Source organism: Odocoileus virginianus, chromosome 11 (assembly GCF_023699985.2).
Source record: "Odocoileus virginianus isolate 20LAN1187 ecotype Illinois chromosome 11, Ovbor_1.2, whole genome shotgun sequence".
NCBI classification, from domain to species: Eukaryota; Metazoa; Chordata; class Mammalia; order Artiodactyla; family Cervidae; genus Odocoileus; species Odocoileus virginianus.
Window position 1 is genome coordinate 2095593 of NC_069684.1, and position 15779 is coordinate 2111371.

Here is a 15779-nt window from a genome sequence, read left to right on the forward strand (position 1 = left end):
CTGTCCTGGCATTCTCCAGGCAAGAGAACTGGAGGGCGTTGCCACGCCCTCCTCCAGGGGATCGTCCCCACCCAGGGATCAAACCTGCGTGTGTCTCTTGAGTGTTCTGCAGTGGCAGGCGGTTTCCTTACAGCTGGTGTCACCCGGGAAATGCTGGAATTGGCCAAAAACTAGGCTGGTCACTTCTATGCTTTGGCAACACCATCCTGATTTAAGCTTTTCTGGGCCGTTTTCTCTTCAATTAAGCTGAGTGAGAGAGAGAGCTAGAGAAAGCCCTGGTCTGCCACTTCCATTTTAGGGGGTGCTGCTCCACGGAAGGGGAGCTTGACCATTGCAAGGCCCAGCTCAGCTTCTCTCTCTGCACCCCGTCTCAGGTTGCTTTTCTAAAACAGTGACGTGGTGGCAGCAGAAAACCAAGTACGGAGCAGAGACTGAAGAACCAGCCCAGCGTTCGGTGTGACATCTGCTTTGGAACGCACCCCTTCCATTTCTTCTTCCCATTAGCGGAGTGTTTTAAAGCCTCTTCCCAAGGAGACGAATTTGACTCTCTATTCCTCCAGCTTTCCGTGGCCTCCTGTGACTTTAACTGCAGGCTTCCATCGTCTGAGGCCTGTGTGCAGGGAGGCCAGGCGCAGCCCATTAGGAGACCCCGCGCCACGGCTAAGTAGTCCGGTCGGAGTGTGCCTGTTGTGCGGCGCGCGCATCCAGAGGCCCATTTTCCTTATTGCTGTAATTTGTTCTGATTCAAGTATTCCACGGAGAATGAGGTTTCTGGCCGGAAAGTGCTCAGCCGCGGCGGTGATGTGGGATCCAGATGGCCGGCGGAGCCTGCAAGAGGGATGGGAAATGTGCCCACGTGCCTCAGTCTGCAGTGTTTCTGCTTTTTATATGGACATTAAACTTGGTCAGGCTGAAGTGCCATTTGCTCGGAGAAAGGATAATGTACACAAATCCCGGTGAATTCTCAAACACAGACGGAAGCTGGGGCGGCAGCGTGTGTAGGGCGCCTGCACCCTGGACGCCTGTGATCTGGGGCTTACAATGGGGGAGGGATACACACATGTTGCCTGTGGAGTTCTAGGTAAAGTTATTTTGACTCTTGACAGATGACATCAGATTGTACATCGCGTCAGTTCAGTTCAGTCGCTCAGTGGTGTTCGACTCTTTGTGACCCCATGGACTGCAGGACGGCAGGCTTCCCTGTCCATCACCAACTTGTGTAGTTTTTCTTAAATTGCAAGTATGACAGTTTTTATCGACGAATCAGCAGGACGTTTATGATGGGCCACGGACTACACTAGGCGTTGTTGTTTAGTAACTGAGTCGTGTCTGACTCTTTTTTGACCCCATGGACGGTAGCCTGTCAGGCTCCTCTGTTCGTGGGATCCGCCAGGCTGGAATACTGGCGTGGGGTGCCATTTCCTTCTCCGGGGGTCTTCTGGACCAGGGATTGAACCTGGGTCTCCTGCGTCACCTGCATCTTGTGGCTCAGGGGCAGGCCTCCTGGGCGCCACTCCCGCTCTGCTGCCTACGCGTGACCTTAGCCGGGCGTCAGGTGGAGCCTGCAAGCCTGCATTCACTCCTCTGTGCAGTGGGCCTGGTTGTAGCACGCGCCTCTTGGGACTGGAAGAGGGCTTAAACAAGATGATTTAGGAATGCACCTACACGGCACTTGGCACACAGAAGAGGCTCAAAATATCAGCTAGGATTTTCACTGCTTTTTAACGTTTCCACACCATTGTTGAAGTCTCCCGCAGTCAGGTAGGAGATAAAAGGAAGAAGTGGCTGCGAAAGGCATCCATGACTTTCGGGGGTGGGGGGGTGGGTGGGGAGATTTGAAACAGGTAATTGAAACTGACCAGGAGAGGGAGAAGCATAGGCTTCAGATCAGAGGGTTCCATGGATAGAAGTGTCCAAGAGATGGTCTGAGAGTAGCAAGAAGCAGGTAAGAGAAGGTTGAACTCTTCCCTGCTGATGCAGAGATGTGAATTCTGGCGGGGGAGGTGGAGAGAGAAGGGGGGAGAGGGGTGGGGAGATACACGGGTGAAAACATGAGCGGCGTGGTCGAGCATAGGAAACGTTTGAGTCGGAAGCAGGATGGGAGGCTGAGAGGGCTTGCATGTAGGGTGTGTGTGAGGAGGCCGTGATGATGGCAGCTGCAGGGAGTGAGAGGAAGTGCCTGAGGTGGCATGGCCCAGTTATTTTAGTGCCCACGCATATCTCGTGACTTTCAAAATCCTCTCTTTACTGAGATTACAGCGTCAGTGCTGGGATTCAGAAAGATCTAGGGGCAGAGGGACGTGTGTAACTGTCTATAGCGGCGTTGGAGGAGGAGGTGGGGTTAGCTAAGTAACTGGAGCTAGGGAAGGCTTCACGGAGGAGGTGACATTTCAGACTGGGTTTTCACAGGTGATGAAAAGGTAGCATGAGTGAGAAGATAGATTAAAGCATTGAAACAAGAGAGAAGGTCGTCCCTGGTGGTCCAGTGGCTAAGACTCTGTGCTCCCAATGCAGGGTCCTGGGTTCAATCCCTGATCAGGTAACTAAGATTCCACAAGCTACATGGCATAGCTAAAAAACAAAAAAAAGAAAAGAAAGAAAAAAGATCCTGCATGTTGCAACTAAGACCAACACAGTCAAATAAATATTAAAAAACATTTTTAAAGATTAAGAAACATAAATGAGAGATGAGTAAAAGCCAGACATTTCAATATAGAATAATCATTGACAGATTAAAAAAATAGTGATAGGATGATTGATTTGGTGAGAAACTGACATGCAGAGAGATGAAGATGAACTTGGCACATTGAATAGACCCCTTTATTGGCCTTTACTGAATGTCAGGTTAATAAAGCTGCTTTTCAGAGCAGGTCCCAGGAACTTCCCTTCAGAGAGCCATGCAGACCCCTTGGCCATCTCCCACGTTCCTCTGGCCACCACGATGCTACAACCTAACAATTACCTTTATTCTTGATGGTGAGTATGCTTAAGATGAGAAATTAAAAATTCTATACCATGAAAGCATCATTTGTTTTTTTTTTAATTCACTCCTATTTTTAGAACCAAACCTGCTTTCACTGTGCAGTCTGGATCATCACTTGATGAGTCTGGGTAAGCAGACAATCAATCACAGGCAGATAATAGACATCAGTGATATTGCTTTGCAAGGTATATGCTCTGATTTATGTTACTGGATGGTCGTTTATGATACTTTTAAAATATCTGTGATGGAATAAGGCTTTTATAACCAAGCGCCAAAGACAAAGCCATTCCTTCATTTATTTATTTATTTGCTTATTTAAACAATCCACTTATCCTTATGCTGATTAAATCTGAATGCTTGGTATGGTTGTCGGGAGCTATCGTTCATATAACTTATCAAAATGAAGGTGTCTCACACGATGAGAACATTAACCAAGGGGCAACACTAACTTTAGTTGTTGGTTTCAAAACTCATTTTCAGTTTGTTGTTTAAGACCTGCATTTACCCAGATCTCCGAGCATTGTCTAAAGCTAGAGGATTAAGAACACTATTTTACTCAACCTCTGTCAAGAGTGGGTTCTTCTGGCTTTGGCAGCACGTGTACTACTTTCTTTTTCTTTCTTTGTTTTTTTTAAGCTGTGCCGTGCAGCATGTGTTATCTTAGTTCCCAGGCTAGGGACTGAACCCACGGCCTTGGCAGTAAAGCGTGGAGTCCTAACCACTGGACCACTAGGGGATTCATACAGGTGCTATTTTTAAGACTGAGAGAAACACTCAAGTATCCCCAAGTACGTTTCTTCCATTCAGCTGGTTTGATGGGTATGCCAAGTCAACGTGCAAACAAAACCGTGGACTTAGAAAAACCAACCTCTGAAGCCAACTCCTTTCCTCCAAGTGTGCGCTGTGTGTGTGTTCAGTCCTTCAGTCGTGTCCGACTCTTTGCAACCCCATGGACTATAGCCCACCAGGCTGCTCTGTCCATGGCATTCTGCAGCCAAAATTACTGGAGCAGGTTTCCATTTCCTTCTCCAGGGGATCTTCCTGACCCAGGGACTGAACTGATGTCTCTTGTGTCTCCTGCGGGGGCAGGCGAATTCTTTACTGCTGAGTCACCTGGGAAGCCCCCTTCCTCCCGATGTATCTCCTTCTTTTCTCACTTGTCCACCGTGGCCCCCGATCCCACACCACTCCTGCTGCGGAGAGCAAACAGACCCTGTTGTTGGAGAATGCCCTGTTTTTCTGGATACCAGTCATGCTGCTCTCTGCCTCTGCACCGGTTCTTGTCCTCCTCCCATCAAATGACTTGCCAACCTCCGCTTGGAACCACACCCCCTCCCACCTTCAGGAACCTCACACTGCTGATTATTTCAGCGATTTCTTCGTTTTCAGACATCTTCGCCCTTTCTCCTAATCAGATTCTTCCCGTCTATTTTTAACCACACCTTGCTGTTTAGTCACCAAGTCGTGTCTGACTCTTTGCGACCCCACAGACTGTAGCCTGCCAAGGCTCCTCTGTCCATGGGATTCTTCAGGCAAGAATCCTGGAGTGGGTTGCATTTCCTTCTCCAGGGGATCTCCCCAACCCAGCTGTCGAACCCTTATCTCATTGGCAGGCGGATTCGTTACCACTGAGCCAACAGGGAAGCCATTAGGTGCAGACAGATGCTGTTTGGTTCTGCTATAGGCGGCACCTGGCGCAGTCACCTTCATGGAGTCAGAAAGTACTTGGTAGATACCAGGGGGCGGGGTGGGGATGGGGGCGGAGTTTCAGTTTAGCAAAGTGAAGAGTTCGGGAGATGGGTGATGGTGAGCGCTGCGCAACAATGTGAACGTATTTAGTGCCACTGAACTGTACAGTTAACGATGGTTTAAATAGTATGTTTTATATTACATGACTTCTTACCACAATGAAAACAAGCTGTAAAAAAAAGCCCACACCCACTGCCCGTGTCCCCCCGAGGCCTGCCGGATCGGCCGTCGTTCTTTTGCGGTGAAATCACACTGACGCTGGGACAGTCTCCGTGTTCCCCCCTTGCACTCACTCGCCAGCTCTCTTGGACCCTGCGCCCCGCCTTTCCGCCTCTTCTCTCTGACGTGATCAGTGACTGTCTCGTCAGCAGGCCTGATGAATACTTTCCTTGCGTTCTCACCCACGGGGACTGCTGCTTCCTGGCTTAGGCCTCAGGTACCAGCCCCCTTGATGCGCCGCTGCCTGCCGCATCCCCGCGCCCAGTTGCCTTCTTCCCTGGATTATTAGCTGCCGGGGCGGGGCCGCACGGGGCCTCCCCTGGACCACTACTCTTCCCATTCTGTGCTCTTAGGCTGACTGGGACCGTGGCTGATTGTTGGGGAGAAAAGTGAAACTGAAGTCGCTCAGTCCTGTCCGACTCTCTGCGACCCCATGGGCTGTAGCCTACCAGGCTCTTCTGTCCATGGGAGTTTCCAGGCAAGAGCACTGAAGTGGGTTGCCATTTCCTTCTCCAGGGGATCTTCCCAACCCTGGGATCGAACTGAGGTCTCCTGCATTGCCGGCAGATGCTTCACCTTCTAAGCCACCAGGGAAGCCCGAGTCTTGTTGGGGAGCAGAGGTCCCTTAAAGGAAGAGTAAACGCCGGTCAAACGCTGCTGCCAGATACGGAAAATGGAAACCGACCCTGGGTAAGCAAACCCCCGCCACCGCCACACACCGAACACAGTCAAGTCCCATCCCCATGGGCAGCCTACCTGGTATCTGCAGTCTGTCGTCAGAATGATCCTTCCTATTCTTTATCAGCCGTGCTACATCCAACATCCGATCTCCACCATTTATTACCTCTGTGCTTTGCAACCAATGCATGTTTAGAACTTTTGCTTCTGGACTTCCCTGGTGGTCCAGTGGATAAGAATTCACTTGGCAATGCAGGGGACAAGGGTTCAATCCCTGGTCTGGGACGATTCCACATGGGGCGGTGCAACTGAAGCCTGTGTGTTCTCGAGCCGGTGCTCCGAAACTTGAGTGAAGCCGTCAGGAGTAGCCCACGCATCGCAACGAAAAGGAGCCCCGGCTCGCCGGAACTAGAGGAATGCCCGCGCAGTAACAAAGAGCCAGCGCAACCAAAAATGAATAAATCGTGTTAAGAAAAAAAAACCCGAACAGAATTTTTGTTTCCTCCATAAACCTGCCAAACGAGATCTTTACCTTACTTCCTAAGACTCAGAACCTGTCTCTCTGGAAAACCTAAATGAAAGCTTCCTTAGCTATGTTCTCATAACAGTCTTCTATCCTTGGGCACTTACCACATTGTAATTTGTACCGTCATCATTTCTGTTTTGTAGGCCAACCCTTTACTTGAATGTAAGCTTACGCTCTACAAGGCCAAGGACTATACCTTGTTTATCTTTTTCTTCCCTCATTGGGTCCAACCTGTGGCCAAGTTCATGGTAAGCACTTTTTGGTTGGTTTCATGATCATTATCTGTTCCTAGTGAGCCAGAAACAGGTATATTGGAACTTTCAAGAATTAAAAACAGAAGGAAAAGAGAAGGACTGTTGAAGAAGGAAAAGAAGAGGTTTTATTTTATATATATATATATATGTATATATGTATATTCAATTGCTTAAGTAATTAAGTCCATCAGAAATAGCCACGATTTAAATTCCTGAGAGACACGATGTTATAACAAGTGCCCGTTCTGTCTTGTGCTGTTACACAGAGCAGATATCTTAACCCTAAATATTGTGAGTTTCTCCCCTATTCTGGTTTTATCTCTAACGAGTGACCTGCCCTTTGGTTGTTTGTGTTGGTCAGACATGAGCTCCGTGTCCTAAACACATGTAAATTGTTATGGAATAGCCTCTCTAAACAAGCAAGTTCTAGGAAAATTGAATCACAACTGTGATAGTTTGGTAAGAAGAACTGATGACCTTCGGCCTCGAAGCAGCGCAACTGCAGCTTCTCGAAGGCACAATTGATGTGAAGCCTCGCTCTGTGAGTCCTGGGGGCGGCGAGAATGGCCGTGCTTATACCCCAGGGGTGGCTGGCTTTCCCAAGGATGCGTTGGGGGAGCAGCATCACTCTTATCTTTTCTAAACACTGGGCAGGTCTGAGGTGAATGTGACCTCAGTTCTTCCTTCTCCAAATCAGTTCTGCTTATACAATTCTAGGATAATCATTTCTGTGAAAGTGACTTTTAACCTGAATGCAAGGCTGTGACCAATGCTGGTGCTCAGGCTGGGCGAACTCAGCCCCACATCACACAGCAAGCTGTTTTTCTGATGACATCAGTGAGGAAGGATTCGATGGAGACAGAGGTCAGGGATGCTCTGCTAGTGGTCCCTCACTCTTCATGTTGAGTATTTCGACCTCCATGTTGCTCTGGGTCTCCTCTTAAGACCTGTCTAGTCATCTGCCCTGAAATACAGTGTTGTCATTTCTGAGTCACCTGACTTCTGCAGTCTTTAAGCTTATCTAACATACATATTATATCTTCTGCCAAGAACAGAGTAAAACTTTAATATATCATATTTAAAGAGCAGAATACCATGGAGTCCATCATATCCTGGTTGATTAAAATGATGTCTGGCAGTTTTTCTTCCTCATTTGTTTTAATGTCTTTGTCTTTATGATACTTGAAGTTCATCGGTTTCTTTGCTGCCTAAGTCCTTTTATGAATATGCATTTTTGTGTTGAGTCTGAACAGACAAGAGGAGTCTTTCTTCCTGTTTTAAAATTGTGCTTTCAAAGGTGTAGGATACTTTGAGAAGTATACTAAACAAAAATTCAAACATGCAAAAGTGTCACTTTTGGGCAGGATTGTCATATAGAGGGGTCTGCTTCATTAAAAGACTTACCCAGACTTCCTTTAAAAAGAAGGTCTCTTACTTTTGTCTATGGAAAAAAATGGCTTGTTAGAAAGCCTAGCTAGAGGAGCTTTTAAAAGTTATTTCTTACCAATAGGGTTGCCAGGTAAAATACAGAATGCCCAGTTACATTTGAATTTCACATAAACAACAGATAATTTTGAGTATAGTGTGTCCCAAATGTCACATGAACATATTTGTACTAAACTATGCATTGGTTATTGGTCTGAAATTCAAGTTTAAGTGGATGTCATATTTTTATTTGCTAAATCTGGCAATTTACCAGGGTAGAAGAAAATCTTAAGGTATTTATTAAGCATATTATTACAAAATTTCAATTTATAAACAATGTTTCTCTTTTTAGGGACATCACAAGTGGCCCATGTTAGATGATATATGCAAAAATTCTTTGTGAACTGAAAATATGGGCATAGAAATTTTGTTTTTATCTGTTAGTAACATAGCATGAGTCAAATATCTAATACTCAAGAGCCTAACAGGTGCACCGTAAAGGCTGGTGTGGAGGATGGGGTGATTTTTTTTTTCTCTTTCTTCAGTATTGTTTCAAGCCTCCCAACTTCCAGTGACTCTCACACAAACTCTTTAAGAAGAACATGTATATGAAGTGAGTGTGTTGGATCTGAGTTAGGGCAAGACACAGAAAAAAGCAGAGAGGCAGAAATGGCCCAGGCACTGCAGTGAAAGGGACCTGGGTTCAGATTCTGTGTGCAGACAACTCAGAAGCTGATGGCTTTGGTCACGTTACGTAACTTGTTCTGGTCGGCATCATTTATGTTACTTGAGATAAATGACTTGTCTCATAAGTGGCTGCATCATACTAGGCATTTGCTATTATAGTTATTGGTAAGGATATAAAGGAACAGCAAAGATGAGAAAACAAGGAGGGTGCAAGAAAGGAAGCAAGAGAGAGAGATCAAAGGAGAGAATACAGGAGTCTTTTAAAAAACCTCTTAAGGAATGAAATTAAATAGAAGTAACCATCCCCACCTACTAGTGGTAACAAAAATCCCAGCTTGCTCAAATTCTTTCCCCCAAGTCTTGCTGGGACCCATGAAACAAAGTTGCAGTTGGTTAAACAATTATTGATATTTTTATGATGAAAGGAAATACTCAAAACAACTAAGAGAAGTCTATCTAAACCAAAACTCCACATGAGAGGTAAAAAATTAATATTTTTAAATTTCTTTTCAAGTAACACGGCCTTTGCCAGTTTTCTAAATGGTTGATCATTTTTTTTTCTTTTTTTACTTTTTAATTTTCCATTTTGATATAGTCTACTATCTTTTGGGTCATTTGCTTTATACAACATATAACTGAAATTTTAAAAAGCATGAGTATAAAGCAAGTTCTATTCCTATGAAGTGACTAACAGCATACAACTTGAGATTCCAGGATTTGAGGAAATTGTAGGAATCCTACTCACAGAATATTGAGAATACCATGGTCTTTATTCAAGAGAGTGAGCTGCTTTTATCTTTTTTTCTTTTTTTAAAAGAAATTGAGGTATAATTGGTATATAATGTAAAAGTTTCAGGTATAAAATATAATAATTGTATACACTTCAAAGTGATCACTACCAGGAATCTAGTTATTATCTATCACTATCCTCTTTTCTGATAATAGGAAAAGTAGACTTAAATGGAGGTGTCTGATGCATATATTTTGGTAGAGCCTTATTAAGTCAGTTGGGGTCCAATCATGATTAAGTAGTATTTCACCCAGAGAAGTACTGCATTTGGCAACATATAGATTAGCAAACTGGCATGTGAAAGTTCCTGAGGTGTGAATTATAAGACCCAGGATTGCTTGCCTGTGTGAAGAACTTGTCCTCAGCTGTGAACAATTCCCCAACTTCCGAGCACACTCCAGGATGCAAGAGATCCCCAGCCTGGGGTGAAGATCACGGGGGTCAGTCCCTCAGGTCATCAGCCCCCAGCCCGAGGCAGGGTCACTGCCTCACGTCCAGTCAGGGTGGAGCTATGGATGCAAATGACAGCCGAGAACACTTTCTTCTCTGCAAAGGAATGGGGTGGGGGTGGTGAGGGCGGTGGGGGTGGGGTGGGAGGGTGGCTGGGGATGGAGACCACATTGCTCCAGATGGTGGCCTCTGACAGCACCCCCGGCTCCAACGCCACAGTGAGTCTGAGCTACAGCAAGCACGCCCCAGCGGATTTAAGAGCACCACTTGGGAACTGCTGGCCCTTAATCATTCACAGACATGCTTGGGGTGTTTTCAAATAAGCGTCCATGGAGAAAGCTTTGGGGATCAGGCAAGGGCTCCCTGACCCCCTCTCCTGCCCATAGCCTGCCTCTCAGATGCCTGCCCTTGGGTCCCAGCGGTGTTGGGGCATCTTCGGGGCTCTCATGGAGGCAGTCAGCTTAAATGACCCCAGAGGAGGCTGTTGGTGCCTGTTAGGTGTCTGCTTGACCTTGGCATCATGAAAGGTTATCCAGGCTGAGCTCCGAGGCTTCTCTGTGCTCGGGACCACCTCGCCCTCATCCCTCCTGTGCCGCTGCTTCCGGTTCTGACCAACCTCTGCCTGTGGCCCTTTTGCATCTTGGGTGATTCTGAACCCACTTCGGGACATCCTAACCCTCGTGATGGTTCAACGTCTGTGGGTCTGTATTGTTGCTTCCTTTTCATTCTTCCTGTGATACATAGTTGATGCTGTGTTTAATGAGCAGAAACAGCATTAACTTAGTTTTCTGTAAGTTACTTTCGTTTCCTGGTGGTACTGGAAAGGGCCACAAAGCTTTAGATGAGACGGCGTCGTTTAGGAGTTCGGAGGAGGCAGAAGGTAAGGACCGAGGCCCCTCTGCAACTCAGGAGTACTCGTTCATTTCCTGGAGAGAGAGAGGAGGGCGTTCCTTTCTCTCCAGTGCTCCGAAGGGGACCCCACGTTCTATCAAGGGCTCCTCCTCCGTGTGTGTCCTGCAGGTCTTATGTTCAGTTGGGGTCAGTGTGAATCAGGGGCCTCTCAGCCCTTTTTGTTGTCGCGGCACACGCAGAAAAGTGACATTTGTTCTGCATACAGGAATGAATGGGGAGGAGTGGGGCTCATTATATTTTGTGTTAAAAGATTATGGAAAAGGAAAGAAGATGCAGAGCCACTTTCTTCTTTAGAGCAGTTTCGGGTTCATAGCAAAATTGACTTGGAAATATAGATCATTTCCATTGCTATGTTTTCAAGGCCCAGCCACATACGGTGATCTTTACGAAATCTTAAGTTTCCCTGGATGAAGATGTTTTCTTCCAAATGTTCATTGCCCCTTGGCTTTACATGTTCACCAAGATTTTCATTTTTCTAACCTGTTTTATATCCATCTTGTACTTACCTTTTCTTCTTTGCTAGACTGTAAATTCCATAAGGGCAATGTTCACATCCGATTTGTCTCTGAATCCTCCGAAAACTACCTGCCACGGTCCACTCACTGTTGTGGCAGATATTAGGTTACATACGATCACATTGCACTGCTTATATATATATATGTAGGTCTGTCTTCCTTTTCTTTCTTTTTTGTTTTTAAATGCTTATTTATTTGGCTATGCTGGGTCTTAGTTGTAGCATACGGATATTTAACTGTGACATGCAAACTCTTAGTTGCCCTGTGTGAGATCTAGTTCCCTAACCAGGGATTAAACCTGGGCCCTCTGCATCAGAAGCACGGATCTTAGCCAAGGATGTCCCAGGTCTGTCTTTCTTATTCGACTGAGAGTTCTGGGATCACGTATTTTTTGTGTGTTTGTACCTCCTAGGGCTTTGTTCCATGTCAAGAAGACAGTCAAGTATACAAGTAGACAGTAGCATGCCTTTCCATAAGGAAGCTAATTGTTACATGGTGGAATTTCAGTTGAAATATCAATACGTATTAAGTAGTAATCATAAAGAAAGATCAGAAGAAAATGTAAAAAATTAGATTTTAACTGAATATCTGTATTATGTTCTCAAAAGTACATGTTTATCTCCCAGTGCTTAGGTCATCCAGGCTTGATTACCCCTGCAGGATCAGACATCTCTCATGGATTAAAATAGATCTGAAAATATAACTTCTTACAACAGCAGAAAAATAGCAAGGAAAGAAGAGCTTGAGTCAAAATACAACTTTAAAGTGCTCTTTTTCTTGGAACATCTGACATTTAAAACTCATTATCTCTTGCCACTTGAGCCTCAATGTTGACCTCAGAGGTTTTATAGAAGATACAGGATTTAGAGGGCAAAAAAGACGCAAGAAGGCAGGGCGATTGAGAGTGAAGGGTTGAGGTATAACTTGGGCTTGAGGTTGTTAATTTCAGACCAAGAGCAGGAAGGATGGATCACAAAGGAAAGGGATGCATGATTGACTGAAAGGCAAGGGCTGAGTGGTGATGAGAGCAGCGATGTTACTGCTGCAAAGACGACAAAGATGGATGAGGCTGAAGGGCAGGGCCCGAAAGAGTGAGGAAGGGACATTTCTACAGTGATACCTGGGACCTAGTCAGTGTATGAATAACTTCAAAACATCATTAATGAAAAATAAAAACACCATCTTCCCAGCATATCAAATTTGTTTGCCTTTGTGGTCTTTTTCAGGAGAATGGACAGATTTAGAGAGACAAAAGCCTATCAAGGACCCCTATAAATAACTATGAAGCTGCCGCTCATGTAGAATTCCTGAAGCATGGCTACAAACCCTCTTTTCCTTTTGGGAGAAAGGAGAAGTGTTTGGCATTGGCAGATCTTTCTTTTTTTTTTTTTTTTTTGGCCACACCTTGCAGCATGCGGGATCTTACTTCTCCGACTGGGGATCGGAACCCTTGCATCCCGCAGTTGGAAGTGCAGAGTCTTAACCGGTGGACCGCCGGGGAAGTCCCAGCATCCGCAGACCTCCTCTTGACTTTAACAGAGTTAAGACACCTTCCTCCAAGACGATTCTCCTTCCCAATCAAAAAGCACTAGAAACCTGGACCCAGGATATTGGCCCAAGGGGGTGTAGACTTTACTTCTTCATGTCCTTACTGTCATTAATCTGGTAGACTTTCTGGACTTTAGAAGTACGTGTTTTTTTTCTATCCTGATACACGTTAATTAACATTCATAGGTACACCATTTGCTCATGACCGTGTTTACATTTTGAGAAGTCTTCTTACCGCCAATTTGTGGAGAAATGAAGCCCAGAAATAATTCATAATTCGCTTTAAAGCTTATTAACTATGGACCATGTATGCACAAGGTAGGTGGTAGTTTACATTGATTCTTTGAGAATTATCAAAGAAACTATAATTTTCCCCTGTAACTCAGAAAAATGCCAGAGAATCATTCTGACAGCCTCCTAAACAGTAATTGAACATAAAACACCAATCACAGATGTTAGCATGTTATCATTTGTAATGAGTTCTTCTGCTTCCCATTGGTTCTGACGCAGACAGTGGTCAAGGATGGTCACTCTAATGTGACACTGTCATGAACTGTAATCTGTTGGGTCCTTAGGAAGATGTTTTAGTCCCTGACAGTGATGCCGATGATTATGGACCTTGAAATCATTCTTGAATGCCCAATACATTTTCTTACCTAGGTTTCAATATAAACCACTTTTGTTTCTCTTGGGAATCCCCTGGCTGAAACTCAAGGCCCTGCTCCAATGCCAGAATCTAACGTCTCCATTTCATCAGCTTTGAGTACGTTTAGAAAATGTCGGAATGCATCACAACAAATTTATGATCACATAAAGCCAGAAACGTCCTTCTGTAGTCTTCGGATACTCAGAAGATTTAATCATGAAAAAGTATCAGAAATGCTTCTGAACTTGCCAAAAATTTACATTATGGTCATTTAGCCTAGTGTCTTGATTTCCTCCCACAGAGGGAGAGGGGCGTCCAGCCAGTGAGTTGTACAGCTCATGTCTGGATTCACCGTTTCCTCCTGTGTGAGAATATTCCAGGGCATCTGACTGCAGACCAGAGGTGTAATTAAAACTCTTGAGCACTTTCTGTGAAAAATGTGCATTAACTTTTAGACTCACGTTCTGGGTTTAAAAAAATAAACGATATGGTCCCAGTCTTGAAGAAGCTCAAAACGTAGGTGGGGGAAGCCATATAAATAGGTGATAATGGGCTTCCCAGGTGGCACTAGTGGTAAAGAACCTGCCTTCCAATGCAGGAGACATAAAAAGATGTGGGTTTGACCCCTGGGTTGGGAAGATCCCCTGGAGGAGGGCATGGCAACCCACTCCAGTATTCTGAGGAGCCTAGCAGGCCACAGTCCATGGTGTTGCAAAGAGTCGGACACGACAGAAGCAACTTAGCATGTGCACACGTATGTAATGTTTTTAGAAAGTCGTCCGAAGCGCTGTGGTCATGGATCACCATCGCTGCCTGGGAGAGCCCTCCAAGGAGGGAAAAACTTTGATCTGGGCCTTGAAAGATGAGCTGGAATTTCCAGAGAAGAAGAAACCTCAGGGTCTTTCAGCAGAGGGAGCAGCATGTGAAGGTTTGGGGAGGGAGAGGTTTGGGGGAAATGCGAACTGTTCTGCAGGAGTAAATTCAAGAGGCAAGTCACTGCTTTGGCTGGACTCCCGCTTACATTTTATCCCTGGATACCCTCGGGTGTCTCCTGCCTCTTGCTTTCTGAAGAGTTAAGCAAGCTGAGTTCCAAGGCAGCTTCCCTCGCCGTTACGGAGCAGGTCACGTTGTATCTCGAGGGTTTAGAAATCACACTGCTGAAGCACTCACAGCATACTGACGAGACAAAGGAGACGCTTTCTGCTTCTGTATGCTTGTGTTGAGGTCGGGAGGGGGCTGAGGCAGAAAGAGCAGGGAGTGACCCATTCCGGAGGGGTCAGGACATGACTCCGGACCCCCGAGTGCCAGGGCAGACCTGGGGTCACACCCACACACCCGAGGTCGCTGGTCCCCGAGCACCTGAAGGGAAGGCAACGTAGAGAGCGACCGTCTGTAAACGGAGAGCCTCCACTCTGGAAGGAGGGACCACTGGTGCTTGCTGTTTACCACTCACCAGGACAGGAAGCAGTTGGCTCCTCAGTCCTGGGTAACGATCCCCTGCAGGAGGAAGTGGCAGCCACTCCAGTAAGTACTCTTGCTGGAGAATCCCGTGGACGGAAGAGCCTGGTGGGCTACAGTCCACGGGGTCCCAAGAGTCGGACACGACTGAGTGACTAACGCTTTCCCTCTCCTGGGCATCTGCTGAGCCTGAGCCTGTGCTCAGCACAGTCCGAGGGGCTCTGGACATCTATCATCATGATCTTTACCCTCTTGGACTCCACAGTCAGGGCGGGGACCCGTTACAGAGTGGGCTCTAAGAGCCCAGGAGTTCAGCTTCCTTCTCCTTGGATTATCTTGGGCATTCCCATCACTATCAGATTTGCTGTGCACTTTGAAGCCGTCCAGAAACTTTTCCCGAATCAGAATTTCCAGGGCCTCCTGGGCATCTTTATTCGGGTGTTCCCGAGACCGTTGGAATGCAGCAGTGGAAGCTGACAGCCCCAGAGACCAGATGAGACTCTGACATGACTGACGACTTAGGGGAGAGAGGGGCTCCTCCCCAGGGGTGAGCAGGAGGGCATCTCAGCCGGAGACCAGCATGAGATTGGTGACAGCATGTGGATCTGGACCCCAGTCACACACACACACACTCACACACAACTGCACCTGCCAACACTGGGGCTAATGGTAAGCATATAGGCATGCCCTTGGCAGAGAGAGGTGTTCTGGGAGACTGACTTCAGAAGACCCAGGAGTTCCCAGCTGTTGAGGATGCAGCGCATGCTGGGAGGGCCTGTGAGGTGGCTGGGACCCGGGGTCAGCGTACAGAAGCCACACAGTGCAGGACTCCTTCTTTTGGAGGAAAAAATACTTAATGAATAATATATATTTTTGGTTTAGAAGTTTTGTATAGACATGATATTTTGTATAATCATTTGGGCCAAATTTGTTCATAAG

At 46.2% G+C, this 15779-nt stretch overlaps 1 long non-coding RNA gene across 1 annotated transcript; it reads left to right on the top strand.

Annotated features, from left to right (window-relative positions):
* The first annotated feature begins 4807 nt into the window (after window positions 1-4807).
* On the top strand, window positions 4808-13520 carry LOC110146242 (uncharacterized). The gene is made up of 4 exons (XR_002316453.2): window positions 4808-5168; window positions 5468-5641; window positions 6299-6403; window positions 12415-13520. It is a non-coding gene; the product is annotated as an uncharacterized lncRNA (long non-coding RNA).
* The last annotated feature ends 2259 nt before the right edge of the window (window positions 13521-15779 follow it).